Raw genomic sequence first — 16,470 nt, forward strand, 5'->3', positions numbered from 1 at the left:
AATGGTGGGCAGCATCTTGTTTGAGCCTATTCATATGAGCCTGCCTTCCAATGTGCAAAGTATTCCTCCCTGGGTTCAAATCCTTCCTGAATAAATCTAGTGGAAACATGATCTGAAGCTAAATTTAGCCAGCATACAAACAGGCCTTTCGGGTCCTTAACTGCATGACAATGAGTTTGAATTCATTACTGAAGTTCCTTTTTAAGCTGACCTTCCAAGACATCTGCAGGGAAAGAAATTCCAGTTTCAGGATAACTTATTGGGACGAGCACATCATTTCTCCATTTCTAACAGGGCTATATCATAAAAAGGAAGCAATTTAGTAGGCGGGAGTGAAGATTTGTTATCTAAATAAATTGCTATTCTATCATCAGTGATGTCACAGAAGAACAGGGCATAAATCACAGGTCCTTGTTAATAAGGCAAAAACAAAAACAAGAAATGCAGGTTGTGCAGTATGAATAAAATTGTGCGTGGGCATGAGCACATGAAGCTAAATCAGCTTCATGTATAGAGCAAGTGGGTAAGCATTTAAAGGTTCTGATTCACTTATTTATAACTATAACTATAACCTTTCAGCCCTCAAAAATGCCCCCTAAGGAGGATTACAACCATAAACATACATCTTAATACAAGCAAATCCCCCCCCCAAAAAAAACAGTCTGCAAGTCTGCGTGCCTCTGAAAATGCTGGGTTGCTGTGGAATCTGCAGGTTGTATTCACAGAAATCCAAACCCGTTTGAATCTGTTGTAGATTTCTCTGACATCCCTATAACATAGCAAATCAGATTTGGTTAGGGGTGGACGAAAGTCCCTTACCTGTCCTCGAAGGACGTTCGCGGTGGGGGGAGGTGCTTCGCTGCTCCCCCTGCGAAGTTCAGGCCAGGGGGGGAGGCTTCCCGCCTCGCCCCAGCCGAAATTCAGGCCGGGGAGGAGGCTTCCCGCCTCACCCAGCCGCGAACGCGAAAGTTTTTTTTTTTTTTTTAAAAACGCCCCCTGATAGGCTACGTGATGATTAACGTAGCCTATCATGGCTAGATCTGCAAAGTCAGCCGTGATAGGCTACGTCAATCGTCACGTAGCCTATCACGGGTGACTTAAAAAAAAAAAAAGCGCGTACGCTAATGGCGGCCCCCATAGGGAGCCGCCATTCGCATTCCTTATTTGGTCGCTGTAGTCTACGTAAATCTTTACGTAGACTACAGCGACCAAATAAGGAACGGGAATGGCGGCTCCCTATGGGGGCCGCCATTATCCGTACACACTTTTTTTTTTTTTAAAGTCACCCGTGATAGGCTACGTGACGATTGACGTAGCCTATCACGGCTGACTTTGCAAATCCTGCCGTGATAGGCTATATTAATCGTCACATAGCCTATCAGGGGTTTTTTTTTTTTCTTTGATTGCAATGGCGGCGGTGGCAGCCGGTCGAAAGACCGGCTGCCGCTCCCGCCCCGCTCGAACACCCGCCGAACCGCCGGCCGGACCCGCCGCCGGGAGGGACATTCGGCAAAGGTAAGTCCTGTCCCGGGGGGGGCGCGGGGGCGGGGGGGGTTCGGAGGATTTCTCCCCGAAACTTGTTCTGGGGGCTGAACACGTTGGCGCTCGGCCCCCCGAAGTTTCAGAGAGAAATTCTCCGCCATCCCTAGATTTGGTTATATAGCAAAGGCAAATGAGGGTCAATTGAACAACTTTATTTTTTCTGTGGGAGGTAATGCATCCCTGAAGCATCGAGGCAATGTTTCATCTAGCCCTGCCGCAACACTATGTGCAGCACATCAGAGAATGTTGCTCACATCAGAGAAGGTTGCCCAGCACATCAGCAACACTGCGTGATGCAGCACATCAGAGAATGTTGCCCACTTGACTTGGCAATGCAGTGGTTGCATTACATTCCATTCACTGACAACCACCACCCTCACAGTCACAATACAGAAAGACTGGGGTTGTCAACCAATTGTCCAAACTCATGGGGATGCCCCTCTTCCCCCACCCAACTGCACACATTGGGGCAAATGTTTTTGCCTCTTTGTATCCTGAAAACTAATAACATACAAAGGGATTTGAGAACCAGAGATGTTTGAGCTCACTGGAATTCTCCAAACTTCACTTCAAAACTTGGTTTTCCTTTGTGACCTGTTTTTCAGTTTGTTTGAAGAGGAAAAGGTCACATTTCGAATGGGAAAAGTCCACATTTCTGTGCACATTTTTCAGAAGTGCACACTTTTCCCACATTGATTAAACAGTCAAAATGCATGCTTCTTTTAAGATGCATATCTAAAAGTGCACTTTTTTCTTTTTTTAAAAATGCATTTAACGAAAGTGATTGAAAGTTTGGAAATAGGCGAACTTGTTTTAAAAAATAATAATATGCTCCTGTTAATGTTTGAGGTTGCAAATGGCACACATTTGGACGAGTTGCAAACAGAAATTAAATTTGTGTACATCCCTAAATATATATGGGTTGTCCCTTTGTTTGGCAAGTATGAATATATCCCAGAAGTCATGGAGGTGGGGTGGGGATGTGTGTCTTGGATCCTATGATATCTCTTGAATTCTACTTTGAAGAAATGTTTGTTTTGAAGCTGTCAGTGTTCAAGCTGGGATGGCTTCCATCTGCCTTGGCAGGTATGACTATAAAGTTATAATTTCTACATTAGCATATGTTTTATTGCTCCATTATTTGTTTATGGAAGAGAAATTATGGAGGGGAAATTAATGTAGCATGTACTTTCCACTTGCTTTTTATACCATTATTGACTGACTTGTATAAAATATATTTCCTCACTAAAACACAGATGCTGATTTCATTAATAACAGTGAGAAAATAACTCCTCTGGTACTAAATGCTCTAAGCTTTGGATTGATCCCATACATGTCAAGGAGTTAAGAGAAAAATGAGAAGGAAATTGTAGTTGCCACTACAATTTATTTAGCCTAAAGCAAAATTCAGAAGATTGTGGAGTACTCTTTGTGAGGTCAAACATCTGAGCTGAAACATCCCAAGAGAAGCCAAAAAAAGAGTTTTGATAAAATTAAAAATATTTGTTGGGGTGATTTCACCCATCCTAAGAAGGTAGATTTTCTCCTTGCCTTGCTTATGATATTTTAACTCAGAGGTGTTGAACCGTTGGCTTTTGTGCCAAACTGGCCCATGGGGGGGGGGCAATCTTGGCCTCTGGGGTTCTGCAGAGGGTTACATCCCTGGCCCCAGCACTCTTCACCAACTGCTGATCATTTTGTGGTGTCCTGGCTTTTGCACAGTCTTTTCGCCCATTCTAAAAGGTTGAAATGCCTCTCCTAAGGTTGTGTTACTGGCAGGAAGGGCTTTAAACTAAAATATGCCGGTATTTGTGGTAGTGCTGTGCCAAAAAATTCTTCCACATTTTTTTTCAACCATTCTCTTTCAATAGAAGAGAAATTGCTTTTCAAAAAGAAATTGAAAGGGGAAGAAATTTCAGAGAAATTCTCAACGGTTGGCTTCAGGATTCTTGTGCTTACTTTACTTATGTGGTAAACATGGAGCTTAATTTACTTATAGGGTGGCCATGAAGTGTACAGAGATTAATTGTACATAAATCTCTGTGGCAGCCTGTAGTCTCCTCAGCTTCCCATGCTCCAATAAAAGCCATCATGAGGAAGACATCAGGAGGCCATTCCTCCCATGGGGCTTTTTCAGGTCAGGAAGTGCAGGTGGCCTGGGAGGCTGAAGAGCAATGGAAAGATGTGTAGTAGAGAGAAAAAATGCACACAGCACCCCCAGCCACCTTGCAGTGATTAGGTAAGCTCAACTACCACCAAAGGAAATTCAAAATTCTGTCTCACAAGAGTGGAAGCCTCAACACAGTTGATGCTGTTGCCACCTGCAGAAGCAGTGCAATAAACCAAAAATCCTTCAGAAAAAAAGAAAGAAGCTATGCTACAACTCCAGCCAATAGTGAGCCCTGTCTGTGAGATACTATTGGAGAATTTCTCTTCCCCTAGGAGAAATTCAGTGAAATTGTCTCCCCAGTGGCAGTTTCTCTGTTCACAGATAGGCTGGAGAAGTTTGAAAAACCATTTGTGAACAGCTGTAATTTGTACTCCACTGGTGGAGCCCCTGAGAGCTTCTCCAAAACTGAATCCAGCCCTCAGGCTGAAAAAGATTCCCCCCCCCACTTTAACTGGAGGCATGAATCATAGAATCATAGAATAGTAGGGTTGGAAGGGGCCTACAAGACCATTGAGCCCAACCCCCTGCTCAGTGCAGGAACTAAGTCAAAGAATCCCTGACAAATGGCTGTCTAGCCTCATCTGGAATGCCTGCAGTGTGGGAGAGCCCACCACCTCCCTAGGTCATTGGATCCATTGCCATATTCCTCTAACAGTCAGGAAGTTTTTCCTGATGTTCAGCTGGAATTTGGCTTCCTGTAAATTGAGCCCCTTATTCCTAGGGATGGTGGAGAATTTCTCCCCGAATCTTCAGGAGGCCGAGCGCCGAGGCATTCGGCCCCCCGAAAGTGTTGGGGAAATTCTCCACCGGCCCCCCGCCCCCCCCGGGATGGGACTTACCTTCAGTGAATGTCCCTCTCAGCGGCGGGTCCCGGCAGCATTTCGGCGGTGTTTCGGCGGGGGCGGGGGCGGCGGCCGGTCTCCTGACCGGCCGCCGCCGCCGCCATTACAAAATAAAAAAGTAAGTAAAAAAAAACAAACACATCCGTGATAGGCTACGTAACGATTAACGTAGCCTATCATGGCTAGATTTCCAAAGTCAGCCGTGATAGGCTACATTAATCGTCATGTAGCCTATCACGGGTGACTTTGGGGAAAAAAAAGCGCGTACGCAAATGGTGGCGGCCCATGGGCGCTGCCATTTGCGTTCCTTATTTTGGCACGTCTAGTCTACGTAAACATTTACGTAGACTACGGCGAAAATAAGGGAATGCTATTTGCGTTGCCCTTATTTTCGCCGTAGTCTACTTAAATCTTTACGTAGACTAGACGTGCCAAAATAAGGAACGCAAATGGCGGCGCCCATGGGCCGCTGCCATTTGCGTACGTGCTTTTTTTTTTTCCAAAGTCACCCGTGATAGGCTACGTGACGATTAACGTAGCCTATCATGGCTGACTTTGGAAATCTAGCCATGATAGGCTACGTTAATCGTTACGTAGCCTATCACGGGGTTTTGTTTGTTTGTTTTTTACTTTTTCTTTCATGGCCGGGGAGACGGGGCGCTTCTCCCCGGCCTGAATTTCTGCTGGGTGAGGCGGGGCGCCTCCCCCCCCAGCCTGAATTTCAGCCGGGCAAGGCAGGACGCCTCCCCCCCCTCGCCTGAACTTCGGGGGGAGAAGCGAAGTGCCTCCCCTCCACTGCGAATCACCCCTGCAAAAAGGTAAGTGACTTTCATACATCCCTACTTATTCCGTGTCCTGCATTCTGGGATGATCGAGAAGAGATTCTGGCCTTCCTCTCTGTGACAACCTTTCAAGTACTTGAAGAGCGCTATCACATCTCCCCTCAGTCTTCTCTTCTCAAGGCTAAGCATGCCCAGTTCTTTCAGTCTCTCTCCATAGGGCTTTGGTTCTAGTCCCCTGATCATCTTCATTGCCCTCCACTGAACCCTCTCCAGCTTGTCTGCATCCTTCTTAAATTGCAGTGCCCAGAACTGGACACAGTACTCCAGATGAGGCCTAACCAGTGCTGAGTAGAGGGGAACTAGAACTTCACAGGATTTGGAAGCTATGCTTCTATGAATGCAGCCGAAAATAGTTTTGCCTTTTTTGAACATGAGGTACTGAAAGAGTAAACTATATGCTCTGTCACTAACTTACGTCCCCTCCTCAAAGCTGGTCAAATCTTGGATCTCCTTAATATTACTCTCTATACTTCTTTGCTGAGAATTTACATCTCACCACCCTCCTGCTCTAAACAGATTACTTACAGTCTTGTGGGGTATACACTGCATAGTAATCAGGAGGTCTAAGATCATCTACGTAGGGATGGGATATGTCAATTTCAGTTTTGCTCAATTTCTCATTTTTCAATCATAACTTCAGTTCATCTTGAATTTTGAGATTTGGGTGTGTGTGTGTTAAAGTTCACATGCAGATTCATACACTTTTCTGTGCTCATTTCTGTGGATTTTTTTGTATGGAATTGTGCTTAACCTACACATTTTTGGAAGCAAGTTTCATAGAATCATAGAATCATAGAATAGTAGGGTTGGAAGGGGCCTACAAGGCCATCGAGTCCAACCCCCTGCTCAATGCAGGAATCCAAGTCAGAGCATCCCTGACAGCTGGCTGTCCAGCCTCATCTTGAACACCTCCAGTGTGGGAGAGCCCACCACCTCCCTAGGTCATTGGTTCCATTGCCATATTCCTCCAACAGTCAGGCAGGTTTTCCTGAGGTTCAGCCAGAATCTGGCTTCCTGAAACTTGAGCCCATTCTTCCATATCCTGCAATCTGGGATGATCAAGAAGAGATGCTGGCCTTCCTCTCTGTGACAACCTTTCAAGTACTTGAAGATCACTATCATATCTCCCCTCAACCTTCTTTCTCAAGGCTAAACATGCCCATCTCTTTCAGTCTCTATTCATAGGGCTTTGTTTCCAGTTCCCTGATCATCGTTGTTGCCCTCCTCTGAACCCTCTCCAGTTTGTCTGCATCCTTCTTAAAATGTGGTGCCCCGAACTGGACCCAGTACTCCAGATGAGGCCTAACCAGTGCTGAGTAGAGCGGAACTAGTACTTCCCAAGATTTGGAAGCTATGCTTCTATTAATGCAGCCCAAAATAGCATTGGCCTTTTTTGCAGCCATATCACATTTAGGGATGGCGGAGAATTTCTCCCCGAAACTTCGGGGGGCCGAACGCCAACGTGTTCGGCCCCCCGAACAAGTTTCAGGAGAAATTCTCCGCACCCCCCCGCCCCCTGCACCCCCCCGGGATGGGACTTACCTTTGCCGAATGTCCCTCCCGGCGGCGGGTCCGGCTGGCGGTTCGGCAGGTGTTCGTCCGGGGCGGGAGCAGCAGCCGGTCGAAAGACCGGCTGCCGCCCCCGCCATTCCAATAATAGAAAAAAAAAAAACACCCCCGTGATAGGCTACATGACGATTAACGTAGCCTATCACGGCTAGATCTGCAAAGTCAGCCGTGATAGGCTACGTAAATCGTCACGTAGCCTATCACGGGTGACTTTAAAAAAAAAAAAAAGCGTGTATGGATAATGGTGGCCCCCATAGGGAGCTGCCATTCCCATTCCTTATTTGGTCGCTGTAGTCTACGTAAAGATTTACGTAGACTACAGCGACCAAATAAGGAATGCGAATGGCGGCTCCCTATGGGGGCCGCCATTTGCGTACGCGCTTTTTTTTTTTTTAAGTCACCCGTGATAGGCTACGTGACGATTAACGTAGCCTATCACGGCTGACTTTGCAGATCTAGCCGTGATAGGCTACGTTAATCGTCACGTAGACTATCACGGGGGCGTTTGTTTGTTTTTTTTAAACTTTGGAGTTCACAGCCGGGCGAGGTGAGGCGCCTCCTCCCCGGCCTGAATTTCGGCCGGGCGAGGCGGGAAGCCTCCCCCCCGGCCTGAATTTCGGCCGGGCGAGGCAGGAAGCCTCCCCCCCAGCCTGAACTTCGCGGGGGGAGCAGCGAAGCGCCTCCCCCCCACCGCGAACACGCTTCGAGGACAGGTAAGTGACTTTCGTCCACCCCTAATCACATTGTTGGCTCATATTCAGCTTGTGATTGACAAAAATTCCAAGATCCTTCTCGCTTGTTGTGTTGCTGAGCCACGTATCCCCATCTTGTAACTGTGCAATTGGTTTCTTTTCCCTAGGTGCAGAACTTGGCATTTATCCCTATTAAATGTCATTCTGTTGTTGTCAGGGTGGAAACTGAGCCGATAGAACCACATATCAGTTCTGATTCTGAGGAGGATCAGCAATCCGTGGGAGAGGAGCCAGCTCATCCCTTACAGGCACAGCAGCTGGCAGAGATTCCTCCTGCCAGCATTCCTGAGATAGATAGTGATCCTAGCTGTCAGAAAGTGTGGGAGGAGGGCTTGCTAGATGCTCGACGCAGACGCAGGAAGCGATGAGTGATGGAGGGTGCAGAAAGGAGATGTAGCGCCCATTTGGCGCGCAAGCAATGGCTACCTCCCATGGACCCAAGGGAAAGAGGGAGGATCTCTCCCTAGCCCATAAGTTCAGGGTCTTCAAGTGATTCTCCTTCAAATGGGGATCAACTGTGTACTCGGAGCATAGGCTATTCTGCTGTTCCTTGCTTAGTCGCTGGTGATAAGTATCTCAAAGAGTCATTAAGTTATAAAAGGATTAAAGCCTTGAAAATAATCCTTTCATCTGTGTCTTGAGTTGGCTATTGGAGTCTACTGAAAGAGGCTGCTAGGGTGCTCCTGACAGTTGTTTTCTGCCCAGAGCTCCAGTCTATCAAGATCCCTTTGAATGTTGTTTCTGTCTTCCTGATGGGGCATTTTTTTTCATGGGGCATTTTGTCAAAAGCTTTGCTGAAGTATATTATGACTACAGCATTCCCACAGTCCACAAGGGAGGTTACTTGATCAAAAAATGAGCTCAGATTCATCTGGCAGGATTTGTTCTTGACAAATCCATGTTGGCTTCGAGTAACCACTGCATTGTTTTCAAGGTGCTTACAGATGGATTGCTTTATCATCTGCTCCAGAATTTTCCCAGGGATTGATGTCAGACTGACTTGTCTGTAGTTCCCAGGTTCCTCCTTTTTGCCCTTTTTGAAGATAGGGACAACATGAGCCCTCCTCCAGTCATCTGGCATTTCCCCCATCCTCCATGATTTCTCAAAGAGAATAGACAGCGGTTCTGAGAGTTCTTCTTCCAGTTCCTTTATTACTCGAGAATGGAGTTCATCTGGCCCTGGAGATTTGAACTCATTCCAAGTAATTAGGTGTTCCTTCACCATATGCCTATCAATCTCAAGCTGCAATCCTGCCCCTTCAGCATGTACTTCACCTTTGCCAGGTCGGGTCATATATCCCCTTTTGGAAGAAGACTGAGCCAAAGTAGGAATTGGGCACCTCTGCCTTTTCTTTGTCATCCGTTATCATTTTGCCATCTCTATTTAAGGATGTTTCTTTCCTCTGCCTTTTACTTCGCACGTAGCTGAAGAAAGCCTTTTTGTTGCTTTTAGCATCCCTCGCTAACCTCAGCTCATTCTCAGCTTTAGCCTTCCGGACGCCATCCCTGCAACTCTGTGCTACCTGCCTGTACTCTTCCTTTGTTGCTTGGCCTTCTTTCCACTTCCTATGTGTGTCCTTTTTTTTTTTCAGGTCATCTCTAAGCTTTTTGTGAAGCCACATTGGCTTCTTCTGTTGTCTTCCACCTTTTCTTCTTTCTTAATATAATGCATATTTAACAATATTTTCATGCAAATTTCATGTGCACTTTCCCCTAATATACACAGTTCTTATGCATGTTTAATTGGAGAATGCAGAGAGGTGCAAATTTTGAGGGATAATTGAGTTTCCATTCATGTATTGGTCTGGAAGTTCTGAATTAGGGAAATTTGGATTAAAATGTGAATCGAAAGAATTTATCCCCCATCCCTGTTCCTCAGCTTACAAATGTGAAGAAAGAACCCATATAGCTCTTGTTTTAGCAACCTGGGAATATTAGCTTGTTCCTGTTAACTGTATCTTAAAGTTCTGATATAGCGCTATTAATTGGTTAATCTCAATTGCTTCTCTTCTTTGCTCTCTCTTTACTGCTGTCTTACCCCCCCCCCCGCTGTCCTTTCTTTAACAGTTAATGTCACACCTGCCATTGTCACCTCATAAAAATTCTAACACCCGGGAAAAAGATGTCTGTGCAGTCTTTTATCTTCTGGCCTTAAGGTTCCCAGGTGGAGCTATTCAGCAAACATTTAAGGTGTGTGTTAAATAACCCCACAACCTGATGAGCATCACCTTTTTATAGATCAAGGAGATTAGGTCTGTGGAGACCATGGACAAAGTTTCCTACCCATTTCAGTTGGTTTAGGACATTAGGTTCCAGACTGCACAGGAGATTTACAGCAACTATTTGCAACACGGTTGCAAGCAGACAATGGCTGTATTCAGGCATCATAAAAAGCATGTTGGGGACTCCCCATGAGATCCAGAATGCTGGATATTTGGAATTCAAGGTTGCATGGAGAGCCCCCATGGATAGAGGAGACATTCTTCTTCACAAAACTCCCCTCCTCTCCTACAGCAATAGCAACCATGGAGGGGGTGGGGCTACTGCCCCCCCCCGCATGTTTAAACAACTGGCTCTATAGAACTCCTGAATAGGACTTCCATTCATTGTATATTTAATATTTGGGTGTGTTTGCATGTAATGCTAAGCCACCCTGGAGTCTAAACCACTGTGGGTTGCTTGTTCCCTCGCCAACCCACCTTACTCCTGACAGCTGATTGGGCATGCAGCAGCATGGGGTAGCTTCTTTCCCCCTCAGTCCTGCAGCCTGCTCCCTTCACATATCCCAGTGTCCTTTGCACGGCAACACATCTTGCCTCCTCATTGCAGCCTTTTCTCACTCAGATCGCTAACCCTTTTTGGAATGCTTACCTCATTCACCACCTTCCCCCACCCCTTCTTTTTTCTTTCTGGTGCCTTGGAAGTGCTCAAAGGCACATACATACTAATTATATTAGTGTGCATACTAATACATAGTATACATGTATACATAGTACACGTAATACATAGTTGTTGTTGTTCAGTCGTTCAGTCGTGTCCGACTCTTCGTGACCCCATGGACCATAGCACGCCAGGCCTTCCTGTCCTGCGCTCTCTCCCGGAGCGTGCTCAAGTTCATATTCATTGCATCCGTGATGCTATCTAGCCATCTCATCCTCTGCCGTCCCCTTCTCCTTTTGCCTTCAGTCTTTCCCAGCATCATAGTAATACATAGTATACATGTATAATACATGGTATACATGTATATACACACACACACACACACACACACACAAACACACATACATACATATTCCCAGTCTTTCACAAGTGTACAAGACAAGAGTACATATTAGGCTTTCTGAGATCTGTAGTCTTATCATGTCAATTTCCTAGTATGTTATGGCTTTCAAAGGGAGTGCTGCTGAAGTGGAGTATGTCACATACAAGGAAATGAACAAGGCGAGACTGCATATAGGCTAATCTGCATATAGGCTAATCTGCACAAACAGAAAATAAGTGCTGAAGTACAGTAACCACAGGAGTAACTGCTCTGAGAAGGAGCTGCAAAAAGTGGGGGTGGAGCTAATAACTCCCATTGTTGGAATCTGTAAAGGCTGGGAAGTAAATGTAGGGAAAACTTACAAAAATGTAAAGGCTGCACAAATTTCCCCTCTATTTACCTCCCATCCTCTAAATTTGCACAGATTTAAAGGCTGGGCAGTAAACAGAGAGGAAATTTGCACAACACTACACTGAGAAGGCACTGTGAAAAAGGGCGGGGAGCCAATAACTCCACTTTCTGGACTTGTTGGAGACTTGGAGAAGTGTTGAAATTTAAAATAAATTACAAATGAGGCAGAAAAATGGAAGCCTCTTTCATGGGGGGGGGAAAGCTTTCAGGAAATTGGTCAGTTTTTGGCACAGCACTAGCTCCACCTCTACCATGGAGCTGGATGCAACACTGCTTCCCCCCACCCCCCAACTCACACCTGCTACAGGGCTTGCAGGGAAGGAGTGGTGTTATTATCACCTATGTTAGAAACAAGATATATCCACAATCACTCCTCAGAGATTTAACATTTGGAAGGTGCTGAACCCTCTAGACCGACATCTAGAACTAAGCCAAAATTTCTCAGAATACAAAACATTCTTTCTCAGAAATGTCCTGATTTTTTTTGTTTCTTACTGCCCCCACCCCTAAGAAGTCACTGCAATTTTCTCCAAATTTACTTCAGCATCATTTCTTTTTGTGGTGGCTGCATTCCCCATAATACCCTGGAATGATGCTAAGTATGGGTTTATTTTGGAATGATGCTAAGTATTTTGGATGATGCAAAATGGGGGCCAGGCCACCAACACAGTTGATGCAGTTGCCACATGCAGTAGCAAAGTAGCCCCCCCCCAAAAAAAAAATCCCTTAGGAAAGAAAGAAAGAAAGAAAGAAAGAAAGAAAGTTGTGCTATGTGACAACTCTTGCAGATGGTGAGCTGTACCTTTGAGAAATGGTTGGAGAATTTCTCCTCCCCCTGGAGAAATACCTTGAAATTGTCCCCCACCCCCACCCCAATTTCTCTGCCCACAAATTTCTAGAGGCCAGTTGTGCACAGGTCTACTTATATGTCCATTCTGTCTCATTATGGAAAAAAAATGACATGAAAATTTGCATTTAGATCCATATGTAGTTCAATACTACCATGAAACATATTTTGTCTTGAAATGCACATTTCTAATGGAGCCATCCTCTGGACAACAGAGTGTTGCAGTGAAGTAGTGTTCTTTCCCCACTCTCATTTTGTTTTCCTTTAAAATATTTCCCTTCAGTTGTAATCAATGGGAGGGAAACAATTTACAGCAGCTCCAGAGCTGCTCTAAATGTTCACCTGCAGACCCAAACCTCTGCCCACTCTGCCCACACCACGCTGTTCCCAGTGGAGCCTAGTGGCTCCAATTTCAGTGGGGCCACGAATCCATTCCAGGTTTCCGTCAGAATCAGCCAGAACTCTAAATGATCTATCCAAGGTGCTTAACCTATTTGGTGGATATGGCTCTGCACCTTAGATCACTCCTTTAGAGTTCCGGCTGGTTCTGACTGAAACCAAGAGGGGATTGACAGCCCCATCGAAATCAGAGCCACCAGTCTCCATTGCCCTTTTCCCTTCCCCTCTCTTTGATGTCAGAGCTTTTCATGGGGGCAGGGAGGGGGACTGAAAGTGAGATCCACCCTCTGAGGTCAGAACTCTGCCTCCAACCTTAGAGACAATCTGAATGGAGCATCTGATTGCCCCTATGGTCCCTGGGGTGCTGTCTCAGAGAAGATAGGATTGCTCCTTGAATGCATTTTCTCTCAGCCACCTTGAGTACCATTTTTTTCTTGATCGAAAGGTGGGGTACATCATAGCAGATCAAATAAATGAATGAATGAATAAGTGAATACATATTTTTGGTACATTTTTGAGCCAAGAATTGCATCCGAACCTTTAGGAACTGTGAACACTGGTGGATAATTAATCTGCAAGCCAAGCCACACATTCATCTGAGGTCCAATCAGTTCATGTCAAAATCCACAAAGGTCAAAGCCACATGCAAGCACTCACCTGCTCGTGTGCATGGCTAAATTGGGGAAGGAGATGTGGGTGTGCATGGAAGTCCTGCCCCCAACATCCCTGTGTGTCCAGCTGATGGTTAGCCCCTTTCATGCCAAGTCCAACGGTCTGTGAAGGTTTCAGTAGGCATTTTCAGCTGTAAGCATATTTAGGGGCCTTAACTCAGTGGCAGAGCCCCTGCTTTGCATGTGGAAGGTCCCAGTTTTGTTCTCCGGCATCCCCAGGTAGGGCTGGAAGAGACCCCTGCCTGAAACCCTGCAGTGCAGAGTCACTGCCACTCAGTGTTGATAATACCGGGCTAGATGGACCAATGGTCTGGCTCAGTCTAAAGTAGTGTTCTGTGTTCCTAACATTCTTACAGAACACCTGTGATCATGAGCCCTGCCTGATCACGGTTTCTGATTAGTTGAGGCTTCCACTTTTCCGAGGCCAAATTTTGAATCTCTTTGGGGTTTTGAGTTTGCCTCATCACTGTGAGGTGGACAAGGGTGCTGTCTGTTTTCTCTCTCTCTATTACACATCATTCCATTGCTCTGCAGCTTCCTGGGCCATCTGCCATTCCTGAGCTGGGTGGGGGGCATGGGAGGAATTACCTCATGGTGCCTTAAACTGTGCTTTAACTGAAGTGTAGGAAGCTGAGGAGGCTACAAGCTGCCAGAGAGATGATTGTACAATGAAAAATGGGACCCTTGTGCTCACTCTTCAGCCATCTCCTAATTAAGGTAAGCCCATAAATCTAGGGATGTTAGAGAATTCTAAAGAATCCGGCCCCTCGGAGTCTGTGGCAGAATGGACCACCCACCTTCGCCACCCTGCAAAGTTTCCCAGGAATGGATCCTACCTGCCACCAGCTGGGTCCGGTCTGTCCACTGCTGGTCTGAGGAAACAAATGGTGTCCACTACGCCAGAAGCCATTTGCATCTGAAGACCGGCAGTGAACTGAAGTCTGGCTGTGGATGGACCCGGCTGGTGGCTCTGCAGACTCTCCATGGAGCGGAGCAAGCTGGGGAGGATTCCAGGGGGAGGGACAGATTGCCTCTCCCCCCGTGGACCCCCCCAGTGGACTTGTGAGTGGGTTTTGCACACCCCTACATGAACCCCAAACACCAACCCATGATAATTTCTCCAAAATTTATCCTCCTTTGAATTTCTTTTCAAAAGCAATTTCTTTTCTATGAAATTGAATGAGAATGGCAGAAGAAATTGTAGGAGGAATTTTTGTTTTGGCACAGCACTGTTTCTGATCAAGACGCTATGCTATTTGCGTTCCCCTTATTTTCGCCATAGTCTACGTAAATGTTTACGTAGACTAAGATGTGCCAAAACAGAACAACCATTTACTCCCCATTAAGGATGTATGGATCTGTTCCGTCTGCATTTCACCGATTGCCAGGTGCCTTTCTGTCCATCATCTGCGTATTCATGGAATCAGATTTTTTTTTCACATTCCCCAGTATGCACAAATTCGCATTTGCAAAAACATGCAAATCCCCCCAAATGCACATTTTCACACTTTAGCCTATCAGGGAAATGTGCCTTTTCATCTAGTTTTTAAAATATTTATTCATTTTTCTATTACTAAATTTGCACAAAATTTAGGGATGTCAGAGGATTCCACCATGGATCTTGGTGAGGCCGAATGCCAGTGCATTTGGCCCCCAAAATCTGTGGCGGAACAAAGCCCCCTGCCCCCCCCCCGTGAAAGGAGCACGAAACGGAGCACCTACCTGCTGCCGGTTGCGCTGCTTTGCAAATGGCGGCGCTTCTTCATTATAGCCGTGATAGGCCTTAGGTAGCCTAACATGGCTAATGCAGGGATGCCATTTGCGTCCCTGTGGAGGCCATGATAGACTACGTAAGTATTTATGTAGCCTATCACGGCAAAAAAAAAAAAAAAAGGAATACAAATGGCAGCAGCTCCAGCGGCCACCATTTGCATTCCTTTTTTTTTTTTTTGCCGTGATAGGCTACGTAAATATTTACATAGCCTATCACAGCAAAATACAGGGACGTAAATGGTGGCAGCTACAGCGGCCGCCATTTGCGTCCCTGTGCAGGCTGCCCAGTGGCCAGATGTCCAGCTGCGGGCGGCCCCGGCTGGCAGCTCCGCGGAGTCGCCATGGAGCAGAACCAGCTGGGGAGAATTTGGGGGGGAGGGACGGAGCACCTCCACCCCCCACCATGGATGTCACACTTCGAAAAGGTAAGTGACTTTCGTACATCCCTAATAAAATTCTGGAAAGTTAAAAAAAAGAAAGGTGTCCACCAGCCCCCTGATCCTGCACATCTCAGGGAATGCCAGTCCTCTGCAGAATCCATGGTTGGATTCATAGAAATCTGAACTAGTTTGATTCCATTGTGGATTTCTCCAATATACCTACTCCCCATTCATAATTTTCAGTGTTGTGCATGGTGGAGGTGGGTCCACTTAAAATATTATCTGCAGGCATATTGATGTTTTTGTAATTTCAAAACTAAAATGAAAACGCAATACAGTACAGATATGTAATAAACTGATAGTATTTTAGCTTGCTTTGGGAGTCCCATATGTTGGCTGTAGCAAGAAAAACTATCTCCAGCCCCAATTTTTATTAAAGGTAAAACACTGTGGGAATTGAGGAATGCAGCAACCCCCCTCCTCGCAAGAAATATTCCTAGTCTAATCAGCACTTTCTTCCCCCCACCCCTTAGATGTCTTAACTCAGACTTCCCCAACCTTCAGATGTTTTAGATTTCAATGTTGATCAGCTCCTACCAGCATGGGCAGTGATCAGGAATGCTGGGAGATGTCTTTCAAAAAATCTTGAGGGCAAGAGGTTGGGAAGGCTATTTTAGCTGAACATGAATCGCCAAATTAATTTCAAAAAGTCACTTGCCAAAAGTTATCATCTCTGTTTAGGTTAACAGGATATGCACCCCACAGAAGCTCTGAAAATTGGTTTACCCAAGAAATGCAGTGCTTGGAATATATGTAAAAGAGATGTATGGGTGAGTGCAAAGCAGCAGAAATTAGGGATGTATGAAAGTCACTTACCTTTAACGAAATTTGATTCGCGGTGGGGGGGAGGCACTCCATCCCTCTCCCCGAAATTCTGGCTGGGGGGGAGGCGCTCCGTCCCTCCCCCCCGAAATTCTGGCCAGGAGGGGAGGCGCTCCGTCCCTCCCCCC

The sequence above is a fragment of the Heloderma suspectum genome, chromosome 5, assembly GCF_057233095.1.
Source record: "Heloderma suspectum isolate Gila_16-S chromosome 5, 16-S_ref, whole genome shotgun sequence".
Taxonomy (NCBI): Eukaryota; Metazoa; Chordata; class Lepidosauria; order Squamata; family Helodermatidae; genus Heloderma; species Heloderma suspectum.